At 44.8% G+C, this 14544-nt stretch overlaps 1 protein-coding gene across 2 annotated transcripts in view; it reads left to right on the forward strand.

The window, feature by feature from the left end:
• The first annotated feature begins 8959 nt into the window (after nucleotides 1–8959).
• PLSCR1 (phospholipid scramblase 1) overlaps nucleotides 8960–14544 on the forward strand; it is a 30371-nt gene continuing 24786 nt past the window's right edge. Inside the window, exon 1 of one of the 2 annotated variants that reach the window (XM_045295034.1) lies at nucleotides 8960–9029. The gene's annotated coding sequence lies outside the window, so the exon portion shown is untranslated. Of the gene's footprint in view, nucleotides 9030–10103; nucleotides 10121–14544 lie in introns of those variants that run through there. The other variant, XM_045295035.1, reaches the window with a different exon arrangement.

Here is a 14544-nt window from a genome sequence, read left to right on the forward strand (position 1 = left end):
CTAAATGCTTCCTCCTCCCCCACTATCATAATCCCAATTCTACCTTACAAATCTGACTAGACCAGAGGATGGGAACTGGTACAGACGGGAACTGGAAATGGAGTTAGTTCCCTGAGCCTCCATTGCCATTGTTCTCCCCCACCCCTGGCATCAGGGCCTCATTTTTCCCTCCCTCCTCTCTTCCTCCTCCCTCATGAACCCTTGATAATTCATAGCTGTACAATTGGCCATGGAACATTCCCTAAAATAAAACTAATGTCTGTGTGTGTGTGTGTGTTATAGCAAACAGCATAGCTCTATGGTCTGAGAAATGCATAGACAATGATTACAGAGTAAATGATGCAAAACTATGGTCTTGGGAAACATGGTAATATTTAGCAAGCGCATCTAAATTGATTAAGATTTATATTACCTCATGTATTGTCACATCAAAGATTAAAGACACAAGAGGCTCACTACAATGACTTAGCAGATAAGGCAGCCAGAGTAAGCGTAACCACTAGAGGGAAGAAATACAAATATTCAAATAAACAAAGCCCACATTCATCAAGACAGGACCATGTCATTATGATACTACCAATAAAGGAGAACATAGTAACAACACACAATCCAAACCAGCAAGTGTGATAAACAACCTCAACTAAACACCAAATTATTGATATGCATGCCAATTTAGAGCATCCAGGGACACATGCAACATATTCATGGTTCAGCAAACAAAACATAACAGTCATCTGGCACCAGGTGAGACAGGCAATTTCTAGCTGCGAACTATACAGCATAAAGCCACAAATTTTTAAACATAAGGACATAGGTAAAATGCAAGATGCCATGCTATTTAATAAAACATTACAGATAGGTTATATAAGACTGTATCACGGATATTACACATGTATTATAACAGATAAATATACCATGCTCACAATGGCCTTTGCAACTAAAAACCCCACAGGTACACACACCACATTCGCATTAGATAACTGCGTCCTGAGTTTTGGTCCACCAGTTATGATACAATCAGATCAAAACTCAAAGGCTAAAATTGACAATGAGATCCAATGGACATTCCATCTCATTTATAATCCCATGGCAGCCAGATTGATAGAAAGATGTAATGGCCTAATGAAGCTAGGATTGCAAATGAGCCAAATAAAGACACCCTGTGTCAGGGGAGCCAGCCCCTAGCAAATCACCACAGGCCCGGCAGGCATAACTGTACAGCGATAATAAGTAAAGATTATAGTAAAGTCATAGAGAATAAGAGAGATAGAAGAGAGAGAGTGAAATAAAGTAGTCAGACACATTTTATGGTAGCATGCTCACCTCAGCCCCGCTTGGTGGTCTACGTGAGGATGTGGAAGGTGGGAATTGCAGGAGTGAGCAAGGGAGGTGGGAAAGAGGATAAGGGGAGAGGGAACAGGCAAGAAAGGAAGGGGGAGAGAGAACCGGGGGAAAGAGCTCTTTATTTATAACCAAGGCTTATATACCTTTGGGGGGGGGGGGCGTGCAAGCCCCCTAATTACAGGTAAAGACATACATCCAAGGATGGGGTTGTACTATAGGTAATATAGTAATGAGAGGGGGACACCTAGATTCAGGATGGCAGCCTAACTTTGGATGTCACTGAGCAGGTTTGACCACTTCTCTGGTTTTCCCTGGAAACAATTACTATCCTTATCAGTAGGGTGTGAGCCCCACCTATAGTGAACCAGGCAGTAGTCTGATGGGTGAATGCCTTCAGGGAGAATATCTCTAAGCATCTGACCTCCCACCATGTGCTGGTAAACAGCCTCTAATGTTTGACATAACTTTGGGCAAAAATCTTTTTATATCCCACAACCCTGAGTGTAGGAATTCCAACAAATGTTATGGGAAGTATATATATAACTAAATAATAGACCCAGACCCAATCTGCTTCACCAAAGGACATGATTTTTGCCAAACCGCAGGACAAATTATCTCAACAAAAATAATAGCTATTGAGGACCTGCCTGAGTAGCAAGTTCTGGATAAAAAATAGAAAAGACAAAAAGATAACACCACGGGAAATATTAGCACAAAATGACAACGATACCATATGGACTACAGGTCAGGCAGGCCTATTAGAATTACATAAGATAGAACAATCACCCCTTACATGCGCTAATGCATGATTTTCCCTTTTCCTCTTTCTTGTCAGACATTAGTCCATGCTTAATATCCAGTACCCTAATGTTAACTGTCTAGGCCCTCCCAGCTTCCCTTGGGCTTAGTGTGGGCCTGTGGGGGCTCACTGTCAGAACCAGCTATGTGTTTGCTACATGCTTTCCGTGCTTTGGGGCAGCACTGCTGTGCTCCTCTGGGTGGCGCCGCCAAGCTCACACTTTACTGGGTGCCACACGTGAATCTGTACACCAGCAACTGAGGGCACCAACCTAACCCATTGGATGCTCAAGCGCTTCACTAACCGGACTATCTGTCTCACAGATGCCGTGATAGACTGCTCGGGGGCATCTTCCCACCTCTGGATGAAGACACCCTACAACTGGCAAGATCCTGGATCAACTTCCGAGCAGACCCTTCCACAGTACCTTCATGCGTTCACAGATACCTGCCGAAGGATGACACCTCATTCACCGAGGCGCCCGGAGAAAACCACAGCCTCCGTGAGCTTCTCGGGGCGATCCACACCATACAATACCTGGCGACTGCTTCTTCTTCTGTTCGTTTTAATCATTACCTGGGCCACCTGCTTCATCATCTTGCTGAATGTATTCTCCTTCAAGGACAACATTTCTTACCAATTAACCCCACTACAGCTGCACCTCAACATGCAAAGGCCACGGAACCCCTCATACATCATCTCAACTACCTACAAGGAGAGTCAATGCAAGCTAGGTACGTCTTTCACCTTCCACAAAATGCACCCCCAAGCCAAGATGAACCTGACCCAGATGAGGGTTTTGAAAGTGAGGAAGAAAACGGAGAAGCAAGATCCGGCTCAGAAACCCCAGAACTCCCTGAACTTGAGGACATTTCATACCTATTCACTGATCCCAAACCAGACCAGGACCTGGAAGATATGGAGGATTATCTGGAGCCCGTACTCATCTCCTCCACCTCGGACCAAGGCATTGTAACATTCCTCCTCAGCCTAAACGCCACTGTCATGAGAGCGAGTACAACGGACACAACCAGTGCAGTCACCACCAGGATAAGTACAGATTCCTGCTCCCGCACACCACCCCACAAACATCTTCTCCTCCTGCTCCTGCGCCAACCAAACCAACCGTGTGATTAGGACCCCACAATGCCACATTTCGTTTCTGGGCTGCCATGCCAATTAACCCACAACAAAGACTATGGTTCAACATAAACAGAGGCAGGCAGACACAGACATAGGTCCCACAGCTGACAATTATGAATTGAACAGATTCTGGGGACTGCATCACAACCTAACCGATGACTGCAATAACGAAACATAGAGTGATGAATTCATAACTTGCAATGTCGTTAATTGTGTTAAATAAACAACAATGCATGGAGGACATACTATGATGGAAAATGGGAAGATGGCACGATTATAAACATACCGCCAACCATCCCAATGAAAGATGCCATCACATTATGTCAGAATGCTGAGTCCCCTATTCATGTCCAATTAACTACTTCTTCCAACGACTGTCAGATGAACATTCTGCATACTTAATTCATAGTAAATATCCTTCCAGCTTCATAACAAATAACACCATCAGAATGGCTTTCACAATGGCACCTGAAACATCTGTTGAGTACTTAGTGCAGACCAAGTATGGTTTGTTTCACAAATGGTACCCCTGGTGGGGAAGCAGTAACATATCAATTGAGTTTGACTTAGAAGAGGAAGCAAGAGGAAAAAAGGTAGAAAAAGCAACCTCCATGATGGCAGCACCTCCGACATGAACCCCAACATTACCTTCAAATCCTAACCCAACTAACCTCAATCCTCCTCCGGCAGTGGGCATACCTGGAATAATACAACCTCGCCAAGAAAAAGGTACTATAATGTATTACACATACAGATGAACGGAATTACAAAATTTTGTAACATATGGCAACTTTTGCATTGGTCCTTATATAAAAAAGTCCATGATGTCTAGTCAACTGATGGATGTGATAACACCCCAGGAGTATATTAATGAAGGATATTGTAATCATCCCTTTAATAACATAGTACCTCCACTGGTAGTTACTGAACCCTCTAGGGTCATACCATGCTAAGCCCACTATCCCGGTAAATATTTCAAGCTGGAGGATATGTATGTGGGGATTAGTACAACCAAATATGGAAACTAATTCAACAATTGCCTCAAGGGAAGATAGGGCTTACCTGTCTACCAGTAAATCAGTCTAAGATAGTATCCTTCACTAGTCCATATGGTACGGAGCTAGGCTGGAAGACCATAATACCAGATTTCTACTGGAACATTTCTTCATCTAAGTGCACTAACCTTAAAAATTATAAATTGGGAAAAAGATAATTAATTACTAGTAGTGCCATTGAATCCAATTTTACCTAATAAACCTTAATCTTAGGAAATTGTTCTTTTAAAGATCATGGGGCAAGAGTGTATTTAATATGACTCTTCTAGCCATTACTCACTGCCACCGAGTCCATGCCAACTCACAGTGACCCTGAAGGACAGGGAAGAACTACCCTTGTGAGTTTCCGAGACTGTAACTCTTTATGGGAGTGGAAAACCCTTCTTGTGGGGGGGGGCTGATCTATTTGAACTGCTCATCTTGCAGTTAGCAGCCCACCACATAACCACGATGCCACCAGGGCTCCCTAGTCTTTCGTTCTGTGAAGGATTACAAACCCTAGCCTCTTTCTGTGGCCATGAACCCATTTTGGAGTGCGTTGTCTGTGATGAGGCAGTGTGGTAGTTAAATAATCTGTTGTCGATTTGAGAGGATTAAGAGTGAAGGGGTGGAGTTTAGCCTGTCAATCAGGCGGTTGCTTGATGACCTCCTTTGGAGGCGCTAAGGAGATAAATAGTTCGCTGGAGGCAGGTTGCAGGCTCACTCCCTGGGAGACATTGCAGCTGACAAGACACATGGAATTAAGCTAGTGCCCTGAGCTGGAGACCCCTGCCAGCGCTGAGATGCTGACAATGCCACTGGATCCATAAAGACTTCCCACCCACTGGCCTGTGATCTTCCTGCACTTGGTGTCATTGTGTGTGTTTCATGAGTCTGAAGAGGTCTTTATAGCTTGGTATGACATATGGGCCAATGCTGGACTTACGGACTTGATCTGGGCTGGGACGTTTTCTCAATATTCAATTGCTCTTATATATAAAGCTCTTTCTTATACATATATGAGTGTCTATGAATTTGTTTCTCTAGTCACCCCAGACTAACACAGGCAGGATCAAGGTGGAATGTATCTTGAGGTTGTGACTTAAGTTACTACCCTTAACTTCCTTAGGGATATGGTCTGCATCCATAATATATGAACTCTTTTGAGATATGCAGTGTAACCACCATCTCTGATATGTGTTAATACCAGAACTGGCATCAGGTTTTGAGACAAATCACGGGCTTCCTACTTAAGATAAAGAAGAGCCTGGGGTCCCCAAACTGGCTGAGACCAGATCTGGTTCACCTATCATGTGCAGTAACCACCCAAATGTCTTCAAATTGAAAGTATAACATCACAAGGCTGAAAACACATCTCCATCAATGCCTAGAATGTGGGGAAAATGGCATCCTTGTGACCTACACCCCCATCCCCAACACCACTACCACCTTTCCCTCTGAGATTATGCAGAAGCCTTGTGCTGAATCATCTCAATAAACCAACCAGACATGAATTACTTAAGATCCTAGTAAAAGATCGCTGGTCCCAGAAGACAGGAAGTTATATTGGCAATATATGTTCTAGTGTGCCCATTTGCTTGGCCAACCAGATAAAAGCGCCTTCTCGTTTCCCTCAGCTGTAAATTGTGAACTGCTCTGCACCTGGAAGAGGTCTGGTGGCAGAGTGGATTACACATGGACTGCTAACCACAAGCTCGGCAGTTCCTATTCACCAGTCACTCTGTGTGAGAAAGATAAGACTGCCTGCTCCCCTAAAAATGTATAACCTTGGGAACCCAAAGGGGCATTTCCACCCATAGGACCACTCTGAGTGGACTCAATGACAGAATGGATTCAGAACGGACTCAATGACAGTGGGTCTTGTTTGCTTTGGCTCGACAACAGAGTTCTGAAATCTTCATTCAATCTGGTTGGCTACAAATTAAAAATATCAATCCCTTTCTCAAATTCAATAGAGTCCATTTTTCTTTGGGAATTGTGTTAGGAAGGGTTGACCAGAGACACCCATATATGGATAGGAAAGAGCTTTATATGGAAGAGTAATTGTATATTAAGAACATATCTTAGCCCAGTACAGATCAAATCTACAAATCTGATATTAGACCATATGTCCGATATTAGTCCACAAAATCCTCTTTGGACTCATGCAGCACATGCAATCATGCAGAACACAGGAAGATCACAGGCCAGTGGGTGCAAAGTCTTGTGGATCCAGTAGTGGTGGAAGCAAGAGAGGAAGTTCCCAAGATCCTCATGAGAAGGCCACGCCCACAAGGAGGCATCATTGTGACCTGATTGACAGGCTAGACTCCACCCCTAGAGCTATTTATCAAGTTGCTGAAATTATATGACTACCACAGGAATATCTTGGTCAAGCATTTCAGTAAGTCAACAAAGCAAAAACACATCTGTAGATAAGAAAATTGCATATAGCTATTGTAAGGTAGTCAAGAGATGCCAGAAACCAAATCAGTTAAATTAGAGCAAACAGGCTTTATTGGGGAATAAATCCCAGCCTGGGCGAAGTCCCAGGGTCCACAGTGTCCGGGCCGAGGGAGTCACACTCCAGACTACAGGAGTGGTGTTTATATAGCCGGGGAACATGTGACTGGGCTGCCTTGAGTCCACGTAAGGTAAAATAGTCAGGGATTGGGAGATACAGGTATATCCGGGTTTCTGGAATGTAAGGTGTCTTCCTGGTTCCAGGTGTATTAGGGTACAAAGCAGCAAGCCGAGAATAAAGTGGGCACTGAGCCAAATGGGCCATGCAGGGTGCAGAGCAGTGGGTCGAGAACAAAGTGGGCCACTAGCCAGCTCTGGTCAGCTCCACAGGTGTGTGTGGGAGATTCAAGGCCACTTGCTGCTAGTTGTTTCAGCTAGCTCTGGTCAGCTCTGCAAGGGTGGGGGAGATTCAAGGTCACTTGCTGCTATAAGCCGGCCCGGTATTGATCCAGCCATACAGCTATGGTTTATTTTTAGTATTTAATAGTTAAATTGGTATCCTAACTTCCTGTAAGGGTATTATCAGTCAAGTCCTCTGAGGGCAAAACTACCCCTCCCAAGGCTGCCTTGGGCAAGTGTAATCAACTTTTATACACAGTCTGCCTAAGGTCAAAACTTCTGCTACATTGTAGCTAATGGAAAGAAAATCTCAAATGGAAATTTAATTTATGTCAAGACACAAAATTAAGTCAAGTGCTCACTGTAAACCACAGCCTTCAGCAAATCTAGTTCTTGCTATTTAAACTCTAATATATTGCAATTCTGCATTAGGGACATGGAGATTCCCAAGACGCATGTTAGGTGAAAAATTCCTTTCGGTTTTGAACGTTTTGAAGTGCCCTGGAGAACCAACATTTGCTGAACTTTTTCTTTTCTGCAGTCCTCATTGTAAATTCCTTATGTTAGGCAGCAGAATAGGAATACAGGGTTGTCCCTCCCATGCCTGCACAAGGCCCTCTCCAGGAGGTTGGAAAGAGAAGTCAGGCAAGCCTAAGCCACCCATGAAGACTTTAACTGGGCATGCTCCTATTCAGGCCCCCCAGAGCCAGGTGGGCTTGATTCAGCCAATGGGGTCAACCACACCACGCCTCCCCAGCCTGACCCTCAAATATGTTCTGCCCTGCTGCCCTTGACCTGCTCCTGCACCTGCTTGGCTGTGCCATGGTCTCCGGCCTCAGGTCACGGCGTGTGGGCATGTAGTCCCACAAGGTTGCCTGTGTTCAGTTGTGGGCCCCAGCGTGGCTTTCACACATACATGGCACAATGCCCTGATATAACGTGTACTGTTTTGAGACTATAAAACCTGAAACTTCTGTGCTTTGTAAAAACCCACTTGGATCACAAGCCAATGAATTCTGCATGAATTCTTTCTCATGCGAAGCCAAGAACCGAGGTATTACCCAACTGAGGCACCTAACACAAATTTTAAATTCCATATACTTAGTAAAAATTCCAAGAGATTGATATTATACCAACATCTTACAAATACAAAAAAGAAGCGCAGAGATGATCAGGTAACTTTCCCAAGAGAAAAGATTCCAATGCCGGTAGCTCAGCTGCCACCTGACTTTTTGCATCTTTTCAAAGTTCCTTCTCACCCCTCCCCTCTTTTAATAAATCTCATTCGCAGGAGGAAAGCAGGGATGAGGGAGAGAGTTACACAGCAAGGGTTTGTTTGAAAGACCACTTGTCACTACCATAAATAAATTTTGTAAGGGGGGGGCGGGGAATAATGAACGAAGTCTTAAAGTTCAATAAGTACTCATTATGCTGACCTTCGATTCAAAGCTACCCGCCCCTCCGGGGAGAGCGGTGAGCCGGCGGCCCCGGGGAAGGCTGACGGCCGAGGAAATCCAGGTCTGGCGGCTGTGGCCCGGGTCCCAGGGCGCTGCCTGCCCTGGAGCCCGAGAACGGAAGGATCGCTCCAAACGCCCCGGGGCGTTTCGGCTGGAACACATTCTCAACATCACTTAGTGGAAAGAGAGGCAGAGCTAACGGAGAACGTCCCGGAACTGGCCCAGGTCCCGGCCGCACGCCCGCAGCCGGCCAGGAGGAAGTGGCCGCCGGCGCCAGCTCCGCCCCAGAGGTGACCGCACCCCACTCGGCTCCCGCGTCCTCGCAGCCGGTCCGCCGGAGCGCGAGCTCACTCCGCCAGGAAGCGGCCGGCGTCCCCGCGCAGGGAGCAGGTGAGGGCCGCTCGGGGCGCGCCTGGGAGCCGCGGGCCGGGCGGCGGGGTCGTTCCGGTGCCTCCCCCGCTTCCCGCCGGGCTTGCCCGTGGCGGTAGTTGGCCGGGTCCGGAAGCGCGGCTCCGCTCGACCCCGGGGCCGGCGGTTTCTCCGCGTCCTGGCGCGCGCGGGGGGCGCGGGGCGCGCGGGCGGGAGAGGAGGGGAGGGCGGGGCCCGGGGAAGCCCGGGAGTCGGGGAGAGTCTTAGGTGCCCTGGCGGGCCCCTCGGTGCCCTTTGGCCATTTCCTGACCTTCACAGTGGTGGGCTTTACCCTGCCGGAAACCGCCTTTTCTGGGCTCTGCTTCCGCTTGGTGAGCCCGGCCTTGGGAGCAGTTAAATCAGGCCCAGAAGCGGAGCTCAGGGTCCCTGGCAGTATACTGGAGTTGTTGGAGGGACAGTTAATAGAGCCACCTAGCTGCCCTTCAGTATCAACTGGTAGCCTGTCGGTGGTACTTGGCATACGCAGATAACACAACCTTGTTTGCTGGAAGGTTAAGTGAATTGAAAGCCCTTCATGAATTTCAAAAACTACAGCTTTCGCTATGATTTACACCTTAACCTCAAGACCAAAAAAAAAAAAACAACACCCACGTCAGAAGCAATGACCACCATCAGAGTAAACGGAGAGTGGATCGGACGTGTCCAGGACCTCGTCTTGCTTCCGTCCACTATGAATACCCCTGGCGGCGGCAGCAGTCAAGAAATCAAAGGACTGTTACTGCATGAGCCAAGTCTGCAGCAAAAGAACTATTTTAGTGTTAAAGAAAAAGCATGCTACTGCCAGAACCAAAGTACACCTGACCCAAGCCAGGGTACTTTCAATTACCTCATATTCCTGTTGAAAGCTGGCCAATGAATAATGAAGACCAAAGACGGCTTGACGCTTTTGCACTGTGGTGTTGGCAAATCATTTTGAATTCTCCATGGACTGCGGGAAGACAAAGAGGCCTCTTAGAAGTCCAGCCAGAATGTTTCGTAGGACGATGTAGAGGTTTTGCCTCACAGGAGAAAGCAGTCCCTGAAAAAGGACATTATACTTAGTGAAGTCGAGGGTAAGTGAAAGAGGTGGACCCTCAAGGAAATGGACTGAAAAGCCCCAGGGGCTGGCACTGTTTAAACGTGGCACAGGACTGGGCAGTGTTTCCTGCCGTTACACCTAGGTTGGTGTGAGTCAAATGAATACAGCACCAACAACAATACTTATTTGGAAATATATGCTACCTACTCCACACTTGAAACAGAGAGCGAAAGTAGCTGCTTAGTTCCATTCTGTGTCTGTCCCTTGGTACCTGGGAACTTTTAAGCCCGCTGCTTCATCTATGTGCTTAAATTAAAGCACTGTTTGGTACTGCTAAAAGTACTCAGCTATTGTTTAACATTGGACAGAGTCCTAGCTCACTGTCTGGTTTCCTGTGTTGTTTGATTTATAACCTGATTCCAGGGAATCTTGGCATGATCACTTCCCAATTCCAGGAACAGGTAGCCCTTGTTTGTCTTAAGAGTTGAGCAATTTGAAATATGTGCTTAGTACAAGTGGCACAAAAGTGTGGTTTTGACCTCTCTCTTCTTCTGTAAACTTTGCAAACAGAACTTTGTTTTATTGCTACCCTGGGGCTTAACATACTTTGAACAAACCAAAGGATATGAATGGATTTCTGTAGTGGATGGAGAAGTGGATAGTGAAATAGGTGGTGTTTAGTTGAAGCAGCCTTCAAAATTGGAAGGGAACTGTTCATATGACTAGGAGGAATTAAATGATACCTCCCACAAGTTGATTTAACGAGCATCAATGAAGCATCCCCTTCTGGACCAGTCTGGCCATGATCTGGCCTTTAAGAGCTTAGAGTGGAAGTGGAGAGGTGCTAGATGTTCGTGAATGACCCCTGTGAACTTTGCATCTTCATTTGGAGATCGATTCATATCTATCTCTCTCTCTCTCTCTCTCTCTCTCTCTCTCTCTCCTTTTTTTCTCTCTTCTCTCTCCCCTGTTCTGTAACCCCACTGACTTGTCAGTTCATTAAATGAGCCAACCCCTCTAGAGTCTCATGGTTCCCTCTGGCTATAAAGGCCTCTCCATCTCCTATGGAAACGTAGGGCCCTTGGTTGTTGTTACTATACTTTCTTAAGGTTTAGGTCAGAGCTCTTGTTCATGGCAGTGTTCCACCAGGTAAATGATTGCCCCTCCCCCTTACTTATGGTATCATTTTCTTTTTTTCATAGCACTTAGAGCATTTATAATGATATACTCTGTTAATTTTCTGTCTGCTGCATTTATTTGCTCATTGTAGCCTTAGTGCCTGGTACCATGTCTTGCATGCTATACCCCTTTAATCAATACTCTTTGGGAAAAAGACAAAACACAAACTGTGCAATAAGTATTTATGTATGCTTATTTTGATTTGTACTCTACCTTGAATGGTACTGAATCTTTCATCTAAAGCACTTTATATCAGTACATTGCGTTTTTCATTTTCCAAGTTGTGTTTTTAATAAGTGTTTTGTTTGTACTGCACTGGGCAAGAGTTTTTCATGTGGCCAACAGCATACATTTAATTTCAAGTCTTTTTTTTTAATCACGTAAAATAGATAAAGATCTTCCTTTAACAAATTTCGCTGAAAGCCTGCAATTTGAAAGAATGTCTTGTTATGAGCCAAAGGATAAACACTGATTCAGCTAGTTTAGCCACCTTGATTTAGGCTTGCTCTATAGACTTATATAGTCATTTAATATCTTGATTTCTTCCTTTATAAGGAGTACAGGACACAACACACAATTGAGAGGGTTGTCACAGAAGACTTAAAGAGTTATAAAGCAAATGAATGAAAGGAGAATAACCGATATAAAAGCTTACTGTTGCTTTTGTCCTTGATGGTGGTGGTTTTGTGAAAGGTGACCATCACTATCTCATTGGGTCCCAAGTAATGTATGAATACTCTTATTCAAGGTGTGCTCTCAGAAATTAGCTCAGAGAAGATTTTTTTTTCTTGAACTGGACATGCAGGAGGAACTAGTTAGAGGAGCCCTTACTGGTACTGTGTATTTGAATTTAGATTCAGCCTCAGTCACCACCCACCTCCTTCCCATATTTCACACATGTGGTGGAATCCTAGTACTAGAATACTTCTGCTTCCCTTTGACTTACCCTTTACCAAAAGTAGTTTCCATAGATGACATGCTTTTTCTCGTAGATATTAGCCACACCTTTAAAATATGTGCTTATCCACAACCTAAACAGTATGGAAATTATTTGACCTGTGAGTTACCTCAGCAGGTATCATGTTTCTACCCTCCCCTTCCTTCTTGCCTAAGAACTGTAAGTGCTGTGTATAATTTCCTCTAAGTCCCCCTTTAACAGAGTTAGGAAGTAACGAGATTACATTTTGAAATCCTGTGTTTCTCCAGAAGTAACTCGGTTTCAATATATAATCACTCAGACTTTTTTTTAAAGTATAAATATGGTGTTCTTTCCTGGAGTTCTTCCTTGAATTATTTTTTGAGTAGACTAGTAGAAGCCATTTATATAAATATATATTCTTTTGAATTAATTAATCAATTAGGTCACAGCTGGTCATTTTCCAAACTGAATATCACTATCTTAGACTAAACCCACAAATTCAAGTAGGCAAGCAAGTGGTGAGGGAGGGACCTCGTGGGGATCTTCATTCCTCTGGCATATCGCGTTTTTATCTACCTGGTGTCCAGACAGGTACAAAGAGCACTTGTTTACCAGAGCTTATGACACATTGTTTTTCATTGTTTTTCATACCTAAGCTAATTCTGTAGTTGCTAAAGTTCTCAACGTTTTAGGAAAGCGCAGCCTTAGATTTCAAGATTTCTTTCTGCAGCACTTTGGCCAAAAGGTACTCATCTTCACTAACTCATAGCTTAAGAATCAGTGTAACAAAATAGTAAGAAAAAGAGCGAAGAGGAACAACGAAGCCCAGGTTGACTCTGGTTTTTCTTCCTTACGTATCTGTCCCGGGGAGAATGCCCTCAGAGACCATGAAGGAACACAGTGCATGTGCACAGTTGGTGCTCACGGTGTAGGGCTCATGCATTTATGAAACGCCGTTCCTTACAGGCCTCTGACTATTCCTAATACAATGTGCACCTTCATCAGGCCGTCAGGCTAGTTTCAACCAGTTTGAATATAGTTGATGCAGTGAAATCAAGAAAGACCCAAAATTTTACAAAGTGGTATCTTGGAACAATAACCAGAACACGAAAAAGTATGGATCGAAGCCCTGAAATGAGAGACTCAAAAGAGGCGTAGTGAGCCCTTTCAGCAGCCTGATGTGAAATATTGACTTCTTGCCTGGACCATGGAGAATAAAACATTCATGGGGTGTAGCCATCTATGACCTGGGCACCATTGTTTCCAACTGTGCCATTCAAGACATTTGGTTGCCATATAACATGCCCTTCGCCTTTGTTTTCTAAGAGGAAGGTTAAATTTCTCGCTAGGTATCAACCCCTAATTTTTCTGGTCCAGTGATCATTGCCGCTTATCGACACATTTTGCCAATGCGGTCCGTTCCAGTGTCGCAACGTTGGCCATGACTAACTCAGGAAGAACCAGTGCAAAGTCCTATTAGTTGATGAATTCCTCTCTTATTAGCCCAGCCTGTATTTCTAGTTCACATCAGACTTCCCGAACAGAAGCAACTAAGTACTAAGAAGAAATCTTTTTCTCTTTTTTGTCTTTTTAGCTTAAAAAAGAAGTGCTTTCCATTTTTGAGACTACCAGCGATTTCACTTTCCATCATTGTTCACCTGAGAAAGCTTGAATTCCCCCTTGGCCCCCAATTCATTGTTTGCACGTTTTAAAAGTAATTGCCCTTTTTTTCTTGACTGTTATTCTGGATTTGCCATAATGATGAGTACATTTATGACATTGAAGACAAAAGGGAGTGTGCACGAGACAGTCCCGAAACCCACTACCATGAAAGAGACTGACCCATCGTGGCTCCGTAGAGTACCCTTGGGTTTCTGAGGCTGGACATTGACAGAAGCCCAGACAACTTTTTTTACTCCCAAAGAGCTGCTGGAACCTTTGAATGTTGACCTTGTGGCTCCGAGAGGGACGATAATCCTTCAAGATTACTGAAATTCCATAGAACAGGTTTTTTTTAACCAAGCATATTAAAGAACAGTTAGAGAAAAGTGGACATAAATAAAAACCTTAGGGATGTTTAGCTCAGTGTGTTAATGAAGGGACAGACTGCCGGCAGAGTGGGTGGACACAGCGGCCGCATTGATGGGCTCAAACAAGAGCAATTGGGAGGCTGGCACAGGACCTGACAGAGTTTTGCTTTGTTGGGCTTAGAGTCTCTCCAATTCCACAGCACCTGATCACCACCGCCACCTACGTCTACGTAGTGTCAGTCTTTTAACTTCTCTACCTCTGGGGTAGACCCGAAGAACTTAAGTAGCCTGTGAAAACACTGTACTCTGATTACACATGTTTGACTGGCT

Source organism: Echinops telfairi, unplaced genomic scaffold (assembly GCF_000313985.2).
Source record: "Echinops telfairi isolate 266 unplaced genomic scaffold, ASM31398v2 ScPeMD7_4225;HRSCAF=4972, whole genome shotgun sequence".
NCBI classification, from domain to species: Eukaryota; Metazoa; Chordata; class Mammalia; order Afrosoricida; family Tenrecidae; genus Echinops; species Echinops telfairi.